At 39.6% G+C, this 24,949-nt stretch overlaps 1 non-coding gene across 1 annotated transcript; it reads right to left on the bottom strand.

The window, feature by feature from the left end:
- Window positions 1–24,327: 24,327 nt before the first annotated feature.
- On the bottom strand, window positions 24,328–24,435 carry LOC112768359 (small nucleolar RNA R71). The gene has a single exon (XR_003185795.1). It is a non-coding gene; the product is annotated as a small nucleolar RNA R71 (small nucleolar RNA).
- Between the last annotated feature and the right edge of the window lie 514 nt (window positions 24,436–24,949).

Below are 24,949 nucleotides of genomic sequence, written 5' to 3' on the forward strand. Positions count from 1 at the left end.
AAATGAGAATTGATGATGGAGAGGATCATTAGGGATCAGAGATGCAAATTCTCCTGAATTGATGTTGATCAATTCCTTCTCAATCATGGGTATAGATCCATGGCAATTTGTGGGTAATTGAGTCCCAATCTCTTGGTAACTCAATTTCTCTCAACACAACCAATTGCCACTCTCGTGATCTAATTGTTCATGAGAAGAGATGAAGTTTAATTCCTAATCCAAGCCACACAACCTCCAGAATCTCAACTAAGGGAGGTTACATCTCACATACCAACCAAAGTGTATTGATTAAGGAAATCATGAAAGGATGAACTCTAAACTGAATTATGTGGCTCCTTTCTCAAATTCACCACATAATTCATATAGATTAATCCCTCTTTCGATGGTGATTGAATCTTTGAAGAGCAAGAGTTTCCTCTTGGATTAACTACTTGAATTAAGAAGGAAAAGAAGAGTTATGAATTCATTCAAATAAACAGAGCTCTTCTCCCTAATGAAAGTGGGGTTTAGTGAATCATAGCTCCAATTTCAACAACAATTGTAGAGATAAAATTTAAACTAAGTCTAGAGAAGAATGAAGAAGAAGAAGAAGAAGTTTTTAAAACTGAAATTCAAAGTTGCAAGAAAAACAAAATAGAAGACCGGTGAGAAAAAGTAAAGAATAGAAATTGCTAGTGTAATAGAAAATGTCTTAGTGTCAAAAAGTCTCAGAACAAGTTCAAAAGCAAAAAAAGTTTTTCAAAGTATCAAACTCTTCTCTATTTATACTACTCCTAAAACTCCTTCAGAGATCCTTAATTGGGCTAGCAATGTGGGCTTTATCCTCGTTGAATTCTTGGCTTAGTGGAAGATGTAAATAGAAGAAGTGTTGCTCAACAAGGAGAGAGAGGCTCATTCATGATGCTCCTGGCCCAATGAGGGCGTTACTAGCAAACACGCCAGTGTGAATGCACGTTGGCAACGTGCTCATGAGTTTCCTGGGCTTGGAGTTTTGTGCTGGGCGTTGTTAGCCCAAGTTGTTGCTAACAACTTGGCTTTCCTTCTTCTTGGCTCTACTTTGCATGCCTAATGTTACCCAGAATTTGAGTGTCAATCCTCTGCTTCAATATGGACTATCATACATTATTGGAAAGCTTAGAATGTCTTCTTTCTAATGCACTTGGAATCATCTCAATTGGATTTTCCTATCTCAAGTTATGCTTCCTCAAAGAAGGTGAGGTCAGGCTGCCAAGTTTGTTGAAGTTGTTGCTGAACACGCACCCTCTCTTCCAAGTTGGCAACGTGCCAAACCTCCCAGGGCTGAGACATGGGGCTGGCGTTGTTGCTGAACACGCCCGCTTGTTGGCACGTTGGCAACGTGCTCGCTGCTCCCCTCCAGGGCTGCCTTCTAGCCTTCAATTTTTGCTTGCTACGTTGCCTTGGAACACGCCTATAGAGCTTGGCATTGGCAACGTACTCGAACTCTTTCCTGGCCCAGCATCCTTGCTTGCCCGCATTGTCACCAAACACTTCCTTGTTGGTGGCGTTGGCAACGTGCTAGAGTCTTGAGATTGCCCTCCAGGGTTGCCTTCTAGCTTCCAACCTTGCTTGCAACGTTGCCCCTAAACACGCCTTTAGACTCTGGCATTGGCAACGTGCTGGCTCTCTTTCCTGGACAGCTTTCTTTCTTGGCGTTGCTTGCCTACGTTGCTATCAAGTATGCCCCTACATCTCTTGGCTGGCAACGTGCTCGAACTCATGGTTGGCTCAAGATCTTGCTTGTTGCGTTGCCAATGAACACGCCTTCAGAACTTGGCGTTGGCAACGTGCATGCTTCTTCCCCTGGGTTAGCTTCTTGCCTGGCATTTTCTTGGAACACGCCCATGCTCTCCCAGTCCAACAACGTGCTTGAGTTTCCTTATGGCACCAAGCTTTGCTTGCTACGTTGCCTTGGAAAACGCCAATGGAAGCTGGCGTTGGCAACGTGCTCGAGTGGAGGTCAGGGGTACCTTGAGTGGGTGCCTAGCGTTGCTTTGAAACACGCCAATGAAAGCTGGCGTTGGTAACGTGCTAGAGCTTCCCTAGCTCCTCTCTAAGGCCTTGCTTTCTTGCTGCGTTGCTTGCCAGCGTTGTTCACAAGCACGCCTTTGTTCCAGCATGGTAGTAACGTGCTCGAACCTCTTCATGGCACTAAACTTTGTTTGCTGCGTTGCCTTGGAGAACGCCAATGAACCTCCAAGTTGGCAATGTCCTTGTGGCTGCCTTCTTGCTCCAAGCTTTGCTTACTACGTTGCCATTGCACACGCCTTTAGAATCCAGCGTTGGCAACGTGCTAGCCTCCTTCCCTGGACCAAGTCTTGCCTCTTGGCATTATTGCCAAGCACTCAAGTAGAAGTGCAAGTTGGCAACGTGCAAACTCCTCTAGGATCTCTCTCCAGGGCTGCTGGCGTTATCATCAAACACGCCACTAGTAGCCCAAGTTGGCAACGTGCTATCCTCTGCTTCTTTGCCAAGCTTGATGTATCTTTAAGCCTTCTTGCTCTAATTCTTGCTCCATTGCTTTCTAGCTTCATCACCTAGCATAAACCAAAGAAACTTCCTCAAAGTCTTGCCATCTTATGAAATAAATTTCAAGGGAAACTTGTTTATAAACTCCTTGAATATTTGCATGAATTTGGCCAACATTTTACCTAGTTCTTGGTGTTTCAACACATGGAGGTAAATCTCATAAAAATGCTTGTTTATTTCAGAGATAACGAATGAAACTAAGCTAAAGCTAACTAAACTAACTAGCTAATATGGCAAATATGCGAATGCATCACAGGGATAGAGATGCTTCTCCCATAGAAGTCGGGAGTAGGTGCAGTAAAGTCACCAAGCACCTTCCTGGAATTATTGGCATTGTTGTTATTTTCGGCTGCCATGGCTTCTTCTTGTTTGAAAATTTCTGTTAGGTCCTCTACAGAGAGTTATACTTTAGCTTCTCTTAGCTTTCTCTTCAAGGTCCTTTCAGGTTCAGGATCAGTTTCAACAAGAATGCCCTTGTCCTTGCTCCTGCTCATATGAAAGAGAGAAGAGGAAAGTATGGAATCCTCTATGTCACAGTATAGAGATTCCTTGAGGTGTCAGAGAAAAAGAAGAATAGAAGGAGGAGGTAGAGAGGAAAGAATTCGAACTTATAGAGAGAGTCCGAATTGCTGATAGTGGAGGAGTGTTAGTCCTTAAATAGAAGGATGTGAGAAGAGGGAAAGAATTTTTGAAAACAAATTAAAAAGATTTTGAAATAATTAAAAGAAATTTAAAAAAAATGGTTTATGATTTTCGAAAATTAAAATTGAGGTAATATTTAATTGATTTTGAAAAAGATGTGATTGAGAAGATTTGACTGAGAAGATATGATTGAGAAGATATGATTGAAAATCAGATTAAAAAAAGAAAGTTTTAAAATTAAAGTTGATTACTTGACTAACAAGAAATTAAAAGACATGATTCTAGAATTTAAAATTTGATTCTTTCATAATAGGCAAGTAACAACTTGAAAATTTTGAATTAAATCATTAATTGTAGCAAGGATTTTCGAAAAAGGTAAAAAATGGAAAGAAATTGATTTTGAAAAGATATGATTGAAAAGATATGATTTAAAAAAAATTTGATTTTGAAAAATTATAAAAATTTGAAAAAGATTTGAATTAAAAACAAAATCTTCCCTCTTGTGCCATTCTGGTGTTAAACGCCCAGCCAGGTACCCTGGCTAGCGTTTAAATGCCAGTTTTCCTTCTTCACTGGGCGTTTTGAACGCCCAGCCTTTTCTCTGTAATTTCTCTGCTGCATGTTCTGAATCTTCAATTCTCTGTATTATTGACTTGAAAAGATACAATTTTAAAAATTTTTTGAATTTTTAATGATGAGAAATAATCAAAACGCAACTAATTATGGAAAACTAAGATTAAATCAACAATGCATGCAAGACACCAAACTTAGAGGTTTGTATACTAACAACTATAACAATTTGAAAATGCATATGAGAAACAACAAAAGACACAAAACAAGAGAATTTAAAGATCAGAGCAAGGAAATCATCAAGAATAACTTGAAGATCAATGAAGAACATAATGCATGTAATTTTTGAAAATTAGAAGAATGCAATTGACATCAAACTTAAAATTAGACACTAGACTCAAACAAGAAACATAAAATATTTTTGATTTCAAGATTTTATAAATTTTTTTGTGATTTTTTGAAAATTATTTGGAAAAGAAAATAAAGAGATTCAAAGTTTTTAATAAGAATTCCAGGAATCATGCAATGTTAGTCTAAAACTCCGGTTCAGGAATTAGACATGGCTTACTAGCCAGCCAAGCTTTCAGTGAAAGCTTCGGTCCAAAACACTAGACATGGCCAATGGCCAGCCAAGCTTTAGCAGATCATTACGTTCAACAGCAAGATTGATAGAAATCAACAAGCCCTTGTGATGATAAGTTGAAACCTCGGTCCAAAAGATTAGACATGGCTTCACAGCCAGCCAGACTTCAACAAATCATCATGAAACTCTAGAATTCATTCTTAAAAGTTCTGAAGAACAAAATAATAAATTTTTTTTTGAAAAATTTTTCGAAAATAAAAAGTAAAAAGCTTAAATATAAAAATAAAATTACCTATTCTGAGCAACAAGATGAACCGACAGTTGTCCAAACTCGAACAATCCCCAGCAACGGCACCAAAAACTTGGTGCACGAAATTGTGATCATCAATGGCGCCAACAGCTTGGTACGCACAATTGTAATCTCAACTCTTTGTCACAACTCCGCACAACTAACCAGCAAGTGCACTGGGTCGTCCAAGTAATAAACCTTACGTGAGTAAGGGTTGATCCCACGGAGATTGTCGGCTTGAAGCAAGCTATGATCATCTTGTAAATCTTAGTCAGGCAGATTCAAATGGTTATGGAGAATTGATAATTAAAAGATGAATAAAACATAAAATAGGATAGAGATACTTATGTAATTCATTGATGAGAATTTCAGATAAGCGTATGAAGATGCTTTGTTCCTTCTGAACCTCTGCTTTCCTATTGCCTTCTTCCAATCATTCATACTCCTTTCCATTGCAAGCTTATGCTGGGTTTCACCGTTGTCAATGGCTACCTCCCGTCTTCTCAATGAAAATGGTCCAAATGCGCTATCACCTCACGGCTAATCAACTGTTGGTTCTCGATCATGTTAGAATAGGATCCATTGATCCTTTTGTGTCTGTCACTACGCCCAACACTCGCGAGTTTAAAGCTCGTCATAGTCATCCTTTCCCAGATCCTACTCGGAATACCACAGACAAGGTTTAGACTTTTCGGATCTCAAGAATGCTTCCAATTGATTCTAGCCTATACCACGAAGACTCTGATCTCATGGAATGAAAGGCTCGGTTGTCAGGCGAGGCAACCATGCGTCATGAACCAGGAGGCTAAGAGATACGCACTCAAGCTATTACAAGTAGAACGGAAGTGGTTGTCAGGCACGCGTTCATAGGTGAGAATGATGATGAGTGTCATGGATCATCACATTCTTCAGGTTGAAGAATGAGTGTATATCTTAGAGAAGAAATAGGCTTGAGTTGAATAGAAAAACAATAGTACTTTACATTAATTCATGAGGAACAGCAGAGCTCCACACCTTAATCTATGGTGTGTAGAAACTCCACCGTTGAAAATACATAAGAACAAAAGGTCTAGGCACGGCCGAATGGCCAGCCTCCCAAAGAGGGTTCAATCATCGAAACTTGATTCCAAGATAGATTGAAAGATTTAAAATACAATATTAAAAGGTCCTATTTATAGAGAACTAGTAGCCTAGGGTTACAGAAATAAGTAATTAATGCAGAAATATTCTTCCGGGCCCACTTGGTGTGTGCTTGGGTTGAGCATTGAAGCTTTCACATGTAGATACTTTTCTTGGAGTTAAACGCCAGCTTTTGTGCCAGTTTGGGCGTTTAACTCTAGCTTTATGCCAGTTCTGGCGTTTTGACGCCAGAATTTCCATGCTAACTTGGAACGCCAGTTTAGGCCATCAAATCTCGAGCAAAGTATAGACTATTATATATTGCTGGAAAGCTCAGGATGTCTACTTTCAACGCAATTAAGATCGCGCCAATTAGGTTTCTGTAGCTCTAGAAAATCCACTTCGAGTGAAGGGAGGTCAGAATCTAACAGCATCTGCAGTCCTTTTTCAGCCTCTGAATAAGATTTTTGCTCAGGTCCCTCAATTTCAGCCAGAAAATACCTGAAATCATAGAAAAACACACAAACTCATAGTAAAGTCCAGAAATGTGATTTTTATTTAAAAACTAATAAAAACATAATAAAAACTAACTCAAATATACTAAAAACATACTGAAAACAATGCCAAAAAGCGTATAAATTATCCGCTCATCAACCACCATTCCCATCTTCTCAGCAGTAGATGGAGACTTCTAAGTAGAGCCTTTCTGACTTAGCAACCATAGTCTCTGAGCTCTCTAAGACCACTCACAGTTTCATAATAGAAACTAGGTCCTCCATCAGATATTTGGAGGTACAAGTTGGTAAATTGAGCAAGAGAATCCCTGAGACCCCTCCTAGCACTCTTCCTAGTAACACTAAGTGAACCCAAGAGAAGAGTGCAAGGCCATCACTGTAAAAGCTGAGGCCGAACTTGAAGGGGGTAATCTAGTGTTGAACACTAGTAAGGAAGTCCTTATTGGGAGTTCAACACCCAAAGAGGCACCATCATTGGCATTGAACGCCAGTAAGGAAGACCTTAGTGGCGTTCAACGCCCAAAAAGCCACCATCACTGGCATTCAATGCCAGTAAAGAAGATCTTACTCGGCGTTCAACGCATAACAAGCCACCATTACTGGCGTTGAACGCCACCAAGGATGTCCTTACTGGGCGTTCAATGCCCAAGAGAGCACAAAAGCTGGCATTGAACGCCGGTAAAGGTATTCAAGCTGGGCGTCCAACTCCCAAAGAAACACAAGTCTTGGCATTGAATGCCACAATAGGAATAGTTGGCAATCCCAAGCCCAATGAGAACTCCCCTATTAAAGAACTGATAGAACCCAAGGTTCATGAGGAGCCCATTGAAGTTCCATTGAATGCTTGGTTAAAGATCTTACAATCTAAAGAGTACTCCTCCTCTAATGAGGAAAAGGAAACTAGGGAAGAGCAAGTTGCTCGGTACTTAGGAATTCTGATGAAGCTAAATGCCAAGCTATTTGGCACAGAGACATTGGAGGAAGAGCCTCTAGTGCTTACCAAGAAACTCAATGCCTTGGTTCAGCAGAAGTTACCTCAGAAGAAGCTGAATCCTGGATGCTTCTTAATTTCTTGCACCATAGGCACCATGACCTTTGATAAGGCTCTGTATGACCTAAGGTAAAGCATAAACCTCATGCATCTCTCTGTAATGGAGAGGCTGGGAATCTTTGAGGTACAAGCTGCAAAAATCTCACTAGAGATGGCAGACAACTCAATGAAAAAGGCTTATGGTCTGGTAGAGGATGTCTTGGTAAAGCTTGAAGACCTTTACATCCCTGCTGATTTTATAATCCTGGATACTGGGGAGGAAGAGGATGAATCCATCATCCTCGGAAGACCCTTCCTAGCAACTTCCAATTCCATCATCGATGTGGCAAAGGGAGAGCTGATTCTGCAGTTATGGAAGGACCACATCTTGTTCAAGATACCTAGTCCTAACTCTCCCTCTGATAAAAGAGAGACAATTGTGCAACACCTAGTGTTCTAACCTTCTCTCTCAGTGCAGAGCTATACAGAGCCCCCAGACACCAACTTTAAGTTTAGTGTTGGGTAGCCATCATTAAGCACTGAGAACACCGGCAATAAGAAAAAAGTGCCCAAAAGATGGCAGGATAAGAAGATCCCCACTAAACGACTTTCACCTGGCATAAGAGTCATCTTCACCGACAATCCAGTCATTACACACACTGTGAACAAGATCCTATCTCTATAACATGTGGAACTTATCCATGAGAGCACAGGCAAGAAGTTCACTATAAGGGGAGAAATTCTGAGCCTCTATCCATCTCTGTAATGAGCTAACTGTCAAGCTAGTGACGTTAAAGAAACACTTGTTGGGAGGCAACCCAACCATAATTAAAAGTTATTTCTGTTTTTCATTAAGTTTATTTAAGTTATATTACTTTAATTTTCATGTTTTCTTTAAGTTTGTGATCATGTGCAGTAGTTAGAACAGAAACATAAACAGTCAGAGCCGGAAACAAAACACCCTGGAGTAGGTCCTTTGCTAGCGTTGAACACCAGTCAGGGAGGCTAGAGTGGGCGTTCAACGCTCATAAGGAGCAGCATTGCTGGCGTTAAATGCCAGCCAGGAAGCATGAAGATGGCGTTGAACGCCAGCCAGGGGCAGAGACCTGGCGTTGAACGCCAGGAAGGAGCACCATAATGGGCGTTCAATGCCCAAGAGGAGCACATAGTTGGCGTTGAACTCCAGCCAGGAGCAAGAGCTGGGCGTTCAACGCCCACAAAGGGGGCAGAAAACTCGAATTCCCTGGCCCCTCAGGATCAGTGGGTCCGATAGAATCTCCACCTACCCCACCTTTTTCTCTCTCTTACTTTCACTCTTTCCCACATACTTTTCCCTATAAACCCTAACCCAATCACATCCATATCACTTTCCAAAATCATCATAACTACCACTAACCTCCACCCACTTCAAATTCAAAATTTCTCACCCAATTCCCACCCATTCATTAGAACCCAACCTATCTCACTCCTATAAATACCCCTTCTTCCTACCCTTCATACACACACCATTCATACACTAAAGCTCCACTTGGCCAAATTCTCTTTTCTCCCTCCATCTGCTCTATTCTCTTCTCCTTCTACTCTTTTATTCATATTTTGCTCGAGGACGAGCAAAGCTTTTAAGTTTGGTGTTAGAAAAGCCTTGCTTTTTTTCTTTCCATTCACACTTATGTCACCCAAAGTCGGTAAATCTTCTAGAAAGAGGAAAGGAAAAGCTGTTGCTTCCCACCTCCGAGTCTTGGGAGATGGAGAGATTCATCACCAAAGCCTATCAAGATCACTTCTATGAAGTAGTGGCAAAGAAGAGGGTGATTCCTGAAGTCCCCTTTAGGCTAAAAAAGAATGAGTACCCAAAAATCTAAGGAGAAATCCGGAGGAGAGGTTAGGAAGTCCTAACCAATCCTATCCCAGAAGTTGGGATCTTGATGGTGCAAGAGTTCTATGCCAATAGATGGGTCATAAAAAACCATGATACAAGCGTAAACCCAAGTCCCGAAAATTGGCATACCATGGTCCGAGGGCGTCTCTTAGATTTCAGCCCGGAGAGTGTAAGGCTGGCGCTCCATTTGCCAATGATGCAAGGAGACCCACATCCTTACACTAGGAGAGTCAATTTTGACCAGAGGTTAGACCAAATCCTTTCAAACATTTGTGTGGAAGGAGCTCAGTGGAAGAGGGATGCTCAAGGCAAACCTATTCAACTGAGAAGGCTTGACCTCAAGCCCATAGCTAGAGGATAGTTGGAATTTATCCAACGCTCTATCATCCCTACTAGAAATCTGTCAAAGGTGACCATTGACAGAGCCATCATGATTTATTGTATCATGATTGGGAGTGAGGTGGAGGTACATGAGGTAATACCTCAAGAGTTGTACAAGAAAGCTAAAAAGCCTTCCACCTTAACAAGGTTGGCATTCCCCCATCTTATCTGTCATCTATGCAATTCAGTTGGAATTGTCATAGAAGGAGACATTCTTATTGAGGAGGACAAGCCCATTACCAAGAAGAGGATGGAGCAAATTAGAGAGCCAACACATGGACCACAGTAAGAGCATGTGGAGCTGCCTCAACAAAAAATCTCTGAGATGCCTCAAGGGATGCATTTTCCTCTCTAAGGCTATTGGGACCAATTGCACACTTCTCTAGGAGAATTGAGCTCCAACATGGATCAAGTAAGGATGGGACATCAAGAGCACTCCACCATCCTCCATGACATAAGAGAAGATCAAAGAGCCATAAGAGAAGAACAACAGAGGCAGGGGCATGACATAGAAGAAATCAAGCACTCCATTAAATCCTCTAAAAGGAGTAGTAGCCACCATCACTAAGGTGGATTCGTTCCCTTAATCCCCTGTTGCCTATGTTATTTTTCTGTTTTCCACGTATTCTGTCCTATTGTCTATTTCTAGTACATGATCATCTTTATATCTTAAAGCTATGAAATATTCTATGCATCTATCACCTTGTTTAAAAGAAAAAAAATTATTTGAAAAATAAAAGTAAGATGCATAAATTTCGAGTTATATATTAAGAATAGTTCAATTATTTGATGTGGTGGCATTGCTTTTGTTTTCTGAATGTATGAATAAATAGTGCATACTTGAGGTTGGAGTAAAGAATGTTGGCTCTTGTAAGAATGATGATAAAAGTGAAGTATTATTGGTAATCTAAAAAATTCAAAAATTGATTCTTGAAGCAAGAAAAAGCAGCAAAAAGCAATAAAAGAAAAAAATATGCAAGAAAAATGGGGGGCAATCAGGAAAAGAAATAAAAAGCAGAAAAAGCCAATAGCTCTTTAAACCAAAAGGCAAGAGCAAAAAGCCAATAGCTCTTTAAACCAAAAGGCAAGAGCAAGGATCCAAGGCTTTGAGCATCAATGGTTAGGAGGGCATAAAAGAATAAAAATCTTGGCTTGAACAGTTCAAATGAGCTGCTTCCCTAACTATATGCTTGTGGTGTGAAGGTATTGGTGCGAAATTTACAATCCACAAACTAGCCGGCAAGTGCACCGGGTCGTACCAAGTATACCTCAAGTGAGTGAGGGTCGATCCCATGAGGATTGATGGATCAAGCAACAATGATTGAGTGATTGGATTAGTCAGACAAACAGAAAATGGTGTTTTAAGAGTTCAAAAGCATTAATAGTAAATTCAGAATATCAGAAAGTAAGCAGTAAATTGGTGTGAATAATATGGAAAAAACAGTTAAGGCTTCAGAGATATCTATCTTCCGAATTGACTTTTCTTATTAACTACTTTAATCATGCAAGATTCTATTCATGACAAACTATATGCGGATAAACCCTAATTCCTTAGACCTTTTTAGTCTCCTTTAATCTTCATCAACCGCCAATTCCTTGGTCACTTAATTCCAATGAGAGGGTAAAGTTCAATTCTAGTTTATATGCCACAAAAATCCTAATTACCCAAATATAAGAGGATTATATGTCACGTATCCCGTTAAGTCCAGATAATTAGAAATTTAGGAGAAATTATTTTCAAGCTATTGTTCAAGTAAAGAGCTTTTCCATGTTATACAAGAACTCAATTAGAACAAGGGTCATACTTCCGTTCCACCCAAATTCATAAGATAAAGAACAAAAATAATTCTTGAAACAGAAATCAATACATGAATTAAAATAAAAAATAATAGTATCAATCCATACAATAAACAGAGCTTCTAACCTTAACAGTGGAGGTTTAGTTGTTCATGGTTCCAAGAGAAAAACTAGGATTCTAAAAAACTGTAGATTGCAGAATGAGGAAGAAGAGAAGAGAAGGGCCCGAAATTATATCTTTTCCTAAACTAAATAATATCTTTTCCTAATTATAAATAAAATAAAAGTTTAAATCAAAATTTTTAATTGATTCGCACAAGCCCTTTGGACGAATGGGGGACCACTATTGCACTAAGGGTTGGCGCCAAACTTGGAAGAATCCAAGTTTGGCGTGGAGTGGGCAGAGAGTTCCCCTTGCTTCTTCGCTTGTGGCGCCAAACTTGAGTGAACTCAAGTTTGGCGTGAGGTTGCACGCAAGCTTTCCTTGGGATCTTTGAGTTGGCGTCAAACTTGAGTAATCTCAAGTTTGGCGTGGAGGTGGCAGCCTATATTCCTTGGAGCTTCTTGTTGTGACGCCAAACTTGAACTTCTTCAAGTTTGGCGTGGAGTTGTCCAAATTGTCTTCCTTGAAGAAACCTTGGTGGTGCCAAACTTGAGCTTCCTTAAGTTTGGCGTGGGGTGAGCAGCCTTGCATTCTTCATTCTTTCTTGGTTGGCACTAAACTTAAGTATTCTCAAGTTTGGCTTCAAGCAACCAGTAAGTAGTTTCTCCCCTCTTCCTCTTTGGCTCCAACTCTGTCAAATTTGTCCAAAACGCTACCTGAAATAAACAGAATTGCACACAACTCAAAGTAGCATTCATATTGGCTAAAACATATTAAATCTTTTTTAAACCTATCAATTCAAATGCAAATTCACTAGGAAAAGACAGGAAAGATGCTCACGCATCACAACACCAAACTTGAATCGTTGCTTGTCTTTAAGCAACCAAAATTAGTACATGATTAAGATGTGAATTGGCATGAGAGGTGAAAGTTCAGTTATGTTCATATCTCTTCTTAAAGTGGGGTTTACCTATTGTAATTCTGAACAATTTTGGCATCTCACTCTCCTTTGAATCAGAGGAATGTCAATGTCATTCGGAATTAGAATTCGGATCATATTATGAATTCTCTGATCTTTATACTTCAGTTTAATCCTTGGAACACAACAGATATCCTTTAGTTCTCAATTAATTGGTGTTTTGCACCTTGACCCTAGCCGTGACTATAAATGTTCTGTCTCAAGGGTTAATTGACACAAGAACACCACAAGCACTTAACTGGGGAACTCTTTTGAAGTTCTAATTTTTCTTTCAGCTACTCCCAGACATTGGTGCTCAAAGCCTTTGGCATACTCTGCTAAATGCATTTGATCTCGACTCTAAATGTTCTGTCTCAAGGATTACTTGACACAAGAACACCACAAGCATATGACTAGGAAAACAACTCTTTGAGCTTTTAATCATGTCTGACTTCCCTAGTCATTGATGCTAAGAGCCTTGGACCTTGCTTTTTATTCTTCCTTTGCTGTTGCTTTTGTTTCAAGGATTAACTTTCACTAATTTCAGAAAATTCATAATGGTTCTCTAAATTCCTTTTCCTTATACATCAACATCTCTTTATTCAAATTTAAACATGCACGGCTCATGTCATGCATTCAGAATCACAGAGAACACCACCACATTTGATTAAGTGAGACTACTTTCTGTTAAAAACTCTTTTGCTCATGCAATACATCTTTTTCTTCTTTCTTTTCTTTTGATTTCAAGCTCAATGGGCAATACATACGACACCTTTCAGAATTAAAATCAAATAACAAAATAATAGCAAATTAAACTAGAACCTAGGAATTGAAATTAGAAATGATCATGCAATAACTAAAACAAAAATTGCAGAAAAAAGGAACCTAATCATAAAATTAGCAAAATAATATGGAAAATGAAAAGGAACTGAACCACCTCAATCTCCCTGGTGGGGATCTCTCTCCTCAGGCTGTGCTCCGTATGGTCCTCTCAGGCGGCTGTAATCCTATCTCAGTTGATGAATTTTCTGCCGCTGAAAGTCTTGAGCAGCTCTCATCTCATTAAGGGTGGTACAAAGATGCTCCCAACGGTTGTTCTGTGTGGCTCTCATCTCTTCCACAGATGCAATGTACTGCTACCAGCAGCTGTCGTTAGTGATCCTCATCTGCTCCATGGAGGATGCAAACTGCTGCCAGTATTCTTGAGGAGGAAAGTAGTGTCCCTGAGGTAGTGGTTGCTCCTCTTGAGCTTCTTCTTTAGCCTGTTCTATTCTTGGGAGTCTTTAATATTCCCTTACCAGTTCCATAGTCTTCTTCGTGAAGGGCGTCTTGACTGGCATAGGGAAATCATTCTCTATCTTCACCCTAGCGGCCTCACAAAGGCGGAAGATGAGATGCAGAAAGCCCAACCTAGCATTCGGAATGGTGTTAGTAGCGACATGATAGATCTGTTGGGCAATGACGTCCTCCACTTTCACCAGGTCTCCTCTCATAATGCAGTAAATCAGAATTACCGGTCCATAGTGCATTTGGACCGGATGCTTGTAGGTATGATAGACCGGTGGATAAAGTGGAGCCAACCCCTAGCCAAAGAAGTCAAGTCACTGCCCTTGAGATGGCACGACTTCCCCTTTGCCCCCAACTTCCACTGGGCATCTGGAATGCATATATCAGCGAGTACTTCATCTAATTTCTGATCTCTGTTTGCCTTCTCGCTGTACGATCAAAGTGAGGGCATATTTTGAGGTAATTGGAGGGTCTATCAAATAATCTCCGGACTAAAATCAATGACTCTTCCCCTTACAAAGCTTCTGTGGTTCCTCTCATCAACTCCAGAAACATCTTTATAAGTGATCCACAGATTCCCGTAAAATTCTTGAATCATCAACTGTCCCACCTGTGTGTGCGGATTGCACAGAAACTGCCATCCCCATTTCTGAATTTGGTGCTGAATATCTGGATATTCATCTGGTTCGAGATTAAATCGCACTTCCGGGAGAACCGGTCTCTTGCTAGTAACCTCATAAAAATGCTCTTCATGTAATTTAGAGCAGAAGCATCGTGCATCATGGGAACCGGTGGCCGGTTCCTTTCCTTTTCTCTTGTTGGAAGGTTAGGTGGTCTTTGGTGCCATGGAAATAACAGAATAAAACCAGCAAAGCGACAACACCAAACTTAAAACTGTTGCTCGTCCTCGAGCAAAATAAAAAAATACAAAGGGGAAGAAGAAAGAAGAGCAGAAATTGAAACAGAAGAAAATAAAAATTAATGCTAAAAGTTTTTTTTTGAATAAGACAGAAAGTAAAAAAGAAGAGAAGGGATATATGGAATGGGGAGGCAGGGACAAAGGGGGTAGAGGGTTGTGGTTATAAAAAGTGGAGGGGGATGTGGCTTGTGGGATTCGGTTAATGGGAGGGGGATGAATGATATGGGTATAGGTATTGGAAGGGGATAGTGGATGTAGCTGAGTGTAAAGATAAGGGAGGGTTGAGTGTGAAGAGAAGGTATAGAAGGCTGAATGTAGTGTGGTTTGAAGTGGGGAGGAAGAAGGCTTTATACAGACAATGGGCTGAGGGTTTGGTTGGGGTTAGGAGGAAACGGTCAAGGGGTTTGGGAATTGGGATGCTGCAGGGTCTTGGTAGGGTGAGATAGGAATCTATTGGGAAAGGAAGGGTAGCTTGTCACGGCTTGGGGTTGGGGGAAGGGAAAGGCTGTAGGGAACATATGGGAAAGGTGATTAAAATCGGTCAAGGGGGCAAGAAAATCAGGAAAGGGAATAAAGTGAAAGGTATAGTGCTTCAACCGGTCATCGGGTTGCCTCCTGACAAGCGCTTCTTTAACGTCACTAGCTTGACGGTCAATTATGCTAGTTCTGCAGATGAGCGAACCTTTGGCGATCAATCTCACCTCCAAGATAGTGCTTCAACCTCTGACCATGAACTGTGAATTTCCTATCAGAATTTTCTTCCTAAATCTCCATATGACTATACGGTGAAGCTCTGGTAACCACAAACAGTCCTGACCACCGGGATTTCAGCTTTCCAGGAAAGAGTTTGAACCTTGAATTGAATAAGAACACCCTTTGACCTGGCTCAAAGACTCTGATAGCGATCTTCTTATCATGCCATATCTTGGTTCTCTCCTTATAGAGCTTGGCATTCTCATAGGCTGAATATCTGAATTCATCAAGCTCATTCAACTGAAGCATTCTCTTAATTCCTGCAGCCTGAGCATCAAAGTTCAGATACTTGATTGCTGAGTAAGATTTATACTCCAGCTCCACTGGCAAGTGACAGGCTTTACCATAGACCAACTGATAAGGGATCATGCCAATAGGGGTCTTGTAAGCTGTCCGGTATGCCCATAGAGCGTCATCAAGCTTCCTAGACCAGTCCTTCCTTGAGACACTGACAGTCTTCTCTAGAATCCTCTTGAGTTCCTTGTTGGAAACCTCAACCTGTCCACTTGTCTGAGGATGATGATAGAGGGTTGCCACTTTATGACAGACTCCATATCTCTGCAGAAGTAAGTCCAGCTGTTTGTTACAGAAATGACTTCCACCATCACTAATGAGTGTCCTTGGGACACCAGACCAGCAGAAAATATATCTCTGGAGAAAGCTCATCACCACTTTGGCATCATTGGTGGGCAGAGCCACAGCTTCCACCCACTTGGACACATAATCAACTGCCACCAGAATATAGTTGTTGGAATATGAGGGTAGAAAAGGTCCCATAAAGTCAAAGCCCCACACATCAAACAACTCAATCCCAAGAATCCGCTGCTGTGGCATTTCATGGTTGGCAGGAAGATTCTTAGTTCTTTCACATCTATCCCATTTCTTCACAAACGCTCTTGAATCCCGGAAGAGATTTGGCCAGTAAAAACTGCTCTGAAGGACCTTTGTAGCTGTCCTTTCACCACCAAAGTGGCCTCCATAATCAGAGCCATGATAATGCTAAAGAATTTGCTGTGTTTTCTCATCTGGAACACATCTTCGGATTATACCATCTGAGCATCTTCTAAAAAGGTATGGTTCCTCCCAAAAGTATTTTGCATCAGTCAGTAGCTTCTTCACTTGTTGTATACTGTACTCCTTTGAAATGAAATTCATGACTTTATAATTTGCAATGTCTACAAACCATGGAGCCTGCTGAATGAGGAACAATTGCTCATCCGAAAATGTCTCAGTCACAACTGTGTGACTGTACTCATGTTTCAGGTTTAATTCTGGAAAGGTGGTCAGCCACTTGGTTTTCTGACCCTTTCCTGTCTTTAATCTCAATATCAAACTCCTAAAGGAGTAGCACCCATCTAATTAATCTTGGTTTAAAGTCCTGCTTGGTTAGAAGGTACATCAAAGCAGCATGATCAGTATAAACAATAACCTTAGAACCAATTAAATAGGACCTAAACTTATCAACAGCATACACAATAGCTAATAATTCTTTTTTTGTAGTTGTGTAATTCTTTTGAGCATCATTTAGCACACGGCTAGCATAGTAAATGACATGCATAAGCTTGCCATGCCTTTGTCCTAAAACAGCTCCTATAGCATAATCACTAGTATCACACATCAATTCAAATGGCAAATCCCAGTCAGGGGGAGTGTTCCAAGGGTTACCTGAAACTGTAGGTCGATCTCGGATGAGATCTTTTGTACTGGTCGGAGCTGACGTGTTCGGCTGGTGGGTGGTGGCCAGAGCTGTCGTGTCCGACTTGTTGGACTGACAATGCTGCCGGAGGGTGGTGGTACCTGTAAGGGACTCTGATGCTTAAGTTAGCAAGGGTATTAAGCAGGTTTTTAGTAGAATCAGAGTATGATTTATACCTGGATGCTCCATTGTATTTATAATAGTAGAGGATGACCTTTCTGGGGATAAGATAGTTATCTTATCTTATCTTATCTTTGAGTGAAGTCATCTTATCTTCAAGGGAACCGACCTTATCTCTATAGGCTTGGGCTGCCTTTGGATTTGGGTCGTGTTCCTCTATCTAGGCCCTTTATTGGGCTTTCTGGAAATTTGGCCAAGCTCTTTGAGAAGAGGTCGGATAGTATGACCTGAAGAGGTTGGTCGCCTTGTCGCTAAATATCCCGGGTCGGACAGCTCGACCTAGAGTATGAACAATGCCCCTGCTCGAGCTCGGTCTTTCTTTTGAGGTCGAGTCTTAGTTCTAGGACTTTGATCCTTCTCTGGTGAAGCCAAACTCGAGCATTTTGTCGACTTCTTCTTTGTAGAGTTATCCTTTGAATGCGGAACGTTTTCTTTTGAATTTTTATTCTTTTGAAAATGCGCGTCTCCTTGCTTTGGGAATGCGCGAGGGTTTAATAACCTCATTAATTCTTTTAATGCTCCGTTTCTTCGTTCATTTTGAACTTTTCACAAAAATGGTTTCTCTTTGCTGTTTCTTTGCTGTAACTTCCCCCTTTTCTTTCTCACTTTCAGTTTTTGCTTAAGACTTGCATTTTCGCGTTTCTTTCCGCGACGTCATTTGGTGATTCTTGGTGTTTTTCTTTGCTCAAAAGGCGATTCCGTCTCTCCGTATTCAATCTCTTCGAAGTTTTCTCCTTTGTTCAGGTTGGTTCTTCTTTTTGTTGTTCTCATTTTTTTGGTAAAGCTTTGATTTTGCTTGAATGCATGTTGGAAAGCTTGAACCTTTTTGCATCGTTATGCTCGATTGTTGCTGTGATGCATGTTTTCCTGGCCTTTTAGCCTTATGTATGCTCTTGAGTGGGTTCCCTGTTAGCTGAGGATTTTGCGTGTTTGTTTTTTAGTGCTCCTCTGCATGTTGTTACTGAGGCTTTTATGAACCTGTTTGCTTTGCCCAAAAGATTGCTCATTTGATGACTTTCGCCATGTTGGTAATTTTACTGATGAATTTTGTAGAGAGTAACGATTTTTCTGGTGGCTCATTTTGATTCTGTAAAAAGGTTTACGTCTTTGATGATTTCCACTTGGCATGTTTTGTTTGCTTGGTAGTTCCTTTGCTGATAGACTAAAACTGTAGTTTGAGAGGTGGCTTATTTGGTTTGTGACTTTCTTTTCGGAGTGTTGACTGAAAGAATATTCATCTTGTTGGGTAGCTTTGATTTTCTTCTCATGTTGTTGTTTGTCTGGAAGGGGATTTTTTTTGCTGAAAGTTTTGGGGTGTAGCTTCATAGCCCTTTCCGGAGTCTTCCTCACCTTGTCTTTGCTTCCAAAGGATGCCCCTGGACCTTGGTGTGTGTCTTGGGGTTTTCCTTTTGCTGTTTGTATTGCTCTACGTCATGTTTGTCCGACTTGTTCTGATTTCACCCGAGCTGTTTTTGGTTAGTAATCCGTTTTCTTTTCTTGTTTGTAGGACTAGTTGGCCATGTCTTCTCGCAAAAATATTATTGAGACGTATTTTAAGGTTCCTGAGGGGATGTCTGACTGGTTGGACTCTCTTGTGTTAATGTGTGTTTCCGTGGTGAATGTTGCGTTTTGTGTGGAACTTAGGAAACATCACCGTCTTTATAAGAGTAGAGATCAGGAAAAGAACTATGAATTGGTGGTGCCTGGTTCTGAGGAGAGGGTTTGCTTTCCTGCTCTGACACCGGGGGAGCGCCCTTTCTTTTATGTTTATGACTATTTTTTCAACCAGTTGAATATTACTTTTCCTTTCACTTCCTTTGAGACCGATTTGTTGTGGTCGTGTAATGTAGCTCCATCCCAGCTCCATTCGAACTCCTGGGGTTTTATCAAGATCTCTCAGCTGCTTTGCCAAGAGTTGGACGTCACACCATCCCAGACTCTCTTTCTTTACCTTTTTGTCTTAACTAAGCCTGGGATTTCTTCAAAAAAGAAAGCCTCTTGGATTTCCTATAGATCTTCCCAAGGACATAAAGTTTTTGCCATGCATGACGAGTCCTTTAGGGACTGCAAGAACTACTTTTTTAAGGTCCGAGCAGTTGAGGGAGCTTGATAAACCCACATTTTATGATATATTTTGTGCTTAATTTGAGTGATTTATTCAATCCTTCACCCACTTATTCATATTAATTGCATGGTTTTACTTTTCCTTCTTTATTATGTGATGTATGTGAAAAATATGTTTCCTATGCTTTAAAATTAATTATTTTAATTACTTTTATTTCCATTCGATGCCATGATTAGTGTGTTGAGTAGTTTCAGATCTTCTAAGGCAGGAATGACTCAAATGATGGAAAGGAAACATACAAAAATAGAAGGAAAGCATAAAACGGAGTCCTTGAAGAAACTGGCATCCGCGCGATCGCATGGACGACGCGATCGCGTGCCAAGCGCGAATCAACATCGACGCGGCCGCATGACTAACGCGACCGCGCACCTTAAGCAGAACGAATATGACGCGGTCGCATGACTGACGCGACCGCGTGGCTAGGAAAATCTCCGAACGACGCGACCGCGTGACCCACGCAGACGCGTGACAGAGGCCACGCACCAGAAATTGCAGAAAACGCTTCCAGCGATTTTTGAACCCCTTTTTGGCCCAAATCCAAGTCCAGAAGGCATATACCAGAGGTTATGAAGTGAGGGAATGCATCCATTCAGGGAGCACGCCAATTTAGTTACTTTCCATGATTTAGATCTAGTTTTGAGAGAGGTTCTCTCCTCTCTCTCTCTCTTAGGATTTAGGACTTCTCTTAGTTTTAGGAGTGACTCTCAATCCCAGGTTCTTTATTTTTATTTATTCTTCTAATTTAGTTTATGAACTCTTCATGTTAGATTATAATTTCCCTTATTAATGTTATTTGAGGTATTTCAATTCATGATTGCTTTCTTTAATTTATGTTATTGTTGCTTTACATCTGAAGGCTGATGAGCGGATAATTTATACGCCTTTTGGCATTGTTTTTAGTATGTTTTTAGTAGAATCTAGTTACTTTTAGGGATGTTTTTATCAGTTTTTATGTTAAATTCACATTTCTGGACTTTACTATGAGTTTGTGTGTTTTTCTGTGATTTCAGGTATTTTCTGGCTGAAATTGAGGGACATGAGCAAAAATTAGATTCAGAGGTTGAAGAAGAACTGCTGATGATGTTGGATTCTGACCTCCCTGCACTCAAAGTGGATTTTATTGAGCTACAGAACTCAAAATGGTGCGCTTCTAATTGCGTTGGAAAGTAGACATCCAGGGCTTTCTAGCAATATATAATAGTCCATACTTTGGCCGATTTTAGATGACGCAAAAGGGTGTTGAACGCCAGTTCTACGCTGCTGTCTGGAGTTAAACGCCAGAAACACGTCACAAACCAGAGTTGAACACCAGAAACACGTTACAACCTGGCGTTCAACTCCAGAAAGAGCCTCTGCACATGTAACATTCAAGCTCAGCCCAAGCACACACCAAGTGGGCCCCGGAAGTGGATTTATGCATCAATTACTTACTCCTGTAAACCCTAGTAGCTAGTTTATTATAAATAGGACTTTTTACTATTGTATTAGACATCTTGGGACGCCTAGTTCTTAGATCATGGGGGCTGGCCATTCGGCCATGCCTGAACCTTTCACTTATGTATTTTCAACGGTAGAGTTTCTACACTCCATAGATTAAGGTGTGGAGCTCTGCTGTTCCTCATGAATTAATGCAAAGTACTACTGTTTTTCTATTCAATTCAACTTATTCCGCTTCTAAGATATTCATTCGCACTTCAACATGAATGTGATGAACGTGACAATCATCATCATTCCCCCACGAACGCGTGCTTGACAACCACTTCCGTTCTACCTTAGATTGAATGAGTATCTCTTGGATCTCTTAATCAGAATCTTCGTGGTATAAGCTAGATTGATGGCGGCATTCATGAGAGTCTGGAAAGTCTAAACCTTGTCTGTGGTATTCCGAGTAGGACTCTGGGATTGAATGACTGTGACGAACTTCAAACTCGCGAGTGCTGGGCGTAGTGACAGACGCAAAAGGAGGGTGAATCCTATTCCAGTATGATCGAGAACCTCAGATGATTAGCCGTGCTGTGACAGAGCATTTGGACCATTTTCACAAGAGGATGGGATGCAGCCATTGACAAGGGTGATGCCTCCAGACGATTAGCCATGCAGTGACAGCGCATCGGACCATTTCTCAGAGAGAATCAAAAGTAGCCATTGACAATGGTGATGTCCTTTCATAAAGCCAGCCATGGAAAGGAGTAAGACTGATTGGATGAAGACAGCAGGAAAGCAGAAGTTCAGAGGAACGAAAGCATCTCTATGCGTTTATCTGAAATTCTCACCAATGATATGCATAAGTATTTATATCCTTATTTTATTATTTATTTTCGAAAACTCCATAACTATTTTATATCCGCCTGACTGAGATTTACAAGGTGACCATAGCTTGCTTCATACCAACAATCTCCGTGGGATCAACCCTTACTCACGTAAGGTTTATTACTTGGACGACCCAGTGCACTTGCTGGTTAGTTGTATCGAAGTTATGAATAAAAAATAATTTATTAAGACGTGCGTACAGAGCTTTTGATGCCGTTGCCTGAGATCACAATTTCGTGCACCAAGTTTTTGGCGCCGTTGCCGGGGATTGTTCGAGTTTGGACAACTGACGGTTCATCTTGTTGCTCAGATTAGGTAACTTTCTCTTCATTTTCTTTTCAAAAATTTTTCAAAAATCTTTCAGAAATTTTTCTTTTGTTTTCAAAAAAAATAATAATAATAATAAATCTTTTCAAAAATATATTTTTCTTCAGAATTTTTAAGAATGAATTCTAGTGTTTCATGATGATTTGTTGAATCCTGGCTGGCTGTAAAGCCATGTCTAAATTCTTTTAGACTGAGGCTTCAACTAATCACTTCAATGCATGTAATAGCATACTAAAGCTTGGCTGGCTATTAAGCCATGCCTAACCCTCAGATTGGAGCTTTAGACTAAAGAGCACAAGATTCCTGGAATTCATATTAAAAATTTTGGAATCCTTATTTTTTCTTTTTCATATAATTTTTGAAAAATCCAAAAAAAAAATTTCATAAAATTATAAAAATAAAAAAAAATATTTCATGTTTCTTGTTTGAGTCTTGAGTCAATTTTTAAGTTTGGTGTCAATTGCATGTTTTAAAGTTTGCATAAAATTTTCGAAAAATTCATGCATTCATAGTGTTCTTCATGATCTTCAGTTTGTTCTTGATAAGTCTTCTTGTTTGATCTTGATGTTTTCTTGTTTTGCATCTTTTCTTGTTTTACATGTGCATTTTTGCATCCATAGAGTCTAAACATGAAAGATTTCTAAGTTTGATGTCTTGCATGTTTTCTTTGCATCAAAAAATTTTTCAAAAATAAGTTCTTGGTGTTCATCTTGATCTTCAAAGTGTTCTTGGTGTTCATCTTGACATTCATAGCATTCTTGCATGCATTCATTGTTTTGATCCATAACTTTCATGCATTGCATCATTTTCATGTTTTTCTCTCTCATCATTAAAAATTCAAAAATCAAAAAAATATTTTCTCCTTTTTCTTCTCATAAATTCAAAAATTTGAGTTGACTTTTTCAAAAATTTTTAAAATCTAGTTGTTTCTTATGAGTCAAATCAAATTTTCAATTTAAAAATCTTATCTTTTTCAAAATCTTTTTCAAAAATCAAATCTTTTTCATTTTTTTATTTTCGAAAATTTTCAAAATAATTTTTCAAAAACCTTTTTCTTATCTTTATCTCCTAATTTTCGAAAATAACATCATCAATTAATGTTTTGATTCAAAAATTTCAAGTTTGTTACTTGCTTGTTAAGAAAGATTCAAACTTTAAGTTCTAGAATCATATCTCGTGATTTCTTGTGAATCAAGTCATTAATTGTGATTTTAAAAATCAAATCTTTTTCAAAACTAATTTCAATCATATCTTTTCAAAAATATCTTCTTATCTTATCTTTTTCAAAATTTGATTTTAAAATATCTTTTCTAACTTCTCATCTTCTTATCTTTTCAAAATTGGTTTTCAAATTTGTTTCAACTAACTAACTAACTTTTTGTTTGTTTCTTATCCTTTTCAAAACTACCTAACTAACTCTCTCTCTCTCTCTAATTTTCGAAAATATCTTCCATCTTTTTCAAAATTTCTTTTTAATTAACTAGTTATTTTAAATTTTTTTTAATTTTCAAAAAATTACTAACCTTTTTCAAAAACTATTTTCGAAAATCACTAACTCTTTTTCAAAAATAATTTTCGAAAATTCTCCTTCTCTCTCATCTCCTTCTATTTATTTATTCATCTACTAACACCTCTCTTCATCCCACATCTCTGCTATCCTCACCCTTGTGTTTCTTTCATTACATTGCATTCTTTTCTTCTTCTTTTCTTCTACTCACAAAGGGACCTCTATACTGTGGTAAAAAGGATCCCTATTATTATTTTTCTGTTCCCTCTTTTTCATATGAGCAGGAGCAAAGACAAGAATATTCTTGTTGAAGCAGATCCAGAACCTGAAAGGACTCTGAAAAGGAAACTAAGAGAAGCTAAATTACAATAATCCAGCAAGCACCTTTCAGAAATTTTCAAACAGGAAGAGGAGATGGCAGCCGAAAATAATAATAATGCAAGGAGGATGCTTGGTGACTTTACTGCACCTAATTCCAATTTACATGGAAGAAGCATCTCCATCCCTACCATTGGAGCAAACAATTTTGAGCTTAAACCTCAACTAGTTTCTCTAATGCAACAAAACTGGAAGTTTCATGGACTTCCATCTGAAGATCCTTTTCAGTTTTTAACTGAATTCTTGCAGATATGTGACACTGTTAAGACTAATGGAGTAGATCCTGAAGTCTACAGGCTCATGCTTTTCCCTTTTGCTGTAAGAGACAGAGCTAGAATATGGTTGGACTCTCAACCTAAGGATAGCCTGAACTCTTGGGATAAGATGGTCAAGGCTTTCTTAGCCAAGTTCTTTCCTCCTCAAAAGTTTAGTAAGCTTAGAGTGGATGTCCAAACCGTCAGACAGAAGGAAGGTGAATCCCTCTATGAAGCTTGGGAGAGATACAAGAAACTGACCAAAAAGTGTCCTTCTGACATGCTTTCAGAATGGACCATCCTGGATATATTCTATGATGGTCTATCTAAATTAGCTAAAATGTCATTGGATACTTCTGCAGGTGGATCCATTCACCTAAAGAAAACGCCTGCAGAAGCTCAAAAACTCATTGACATGGTTGCTAATAACCAGTTCATGTACACTTCTGAGAGGAATCCTGTAAGTAATGGGACGCCTATGAAGAAGGGAGTTCTTGAAATTGATACTCTGAATGCCATATTGGCTCAGAACAAAATATTGACTCAGCAAGTCAATATGATTTCTCAGAGTCTGAATGGAATGCAAGCTGCATCCAATAGTACTCAAGAGGCGCCTTCTGAAGAAGAGGCCTATGATCCTGAGAACCCTGCAATAGCAGAGGTAAATTATATGGGTGAACCTTATGGAAACACCTATAATCCATCATGGAGAAATCATCCAAATTTCTCTTGGAAGGATCAACAAAAGCCTCAACAAGGCTTTAATAATGGTGGAAGAAATAGGTTTAACAATAGTAAAC

This window comes from Arachis hypogaea, chromosome 17 (assembly GCF_003086295.3).
Source record: "Arachis hypogaea cultivar Tifrunner chromosome 17, arahy.Tifrunner.gnm2.J5K5, whole genome shotgun sequence".
NCBI lineage: Eukaryota > Viridiplantae > Streptophyta > Magnoliopsida > Fabales > Fabaceae > Arachis > Arachis hypogaea.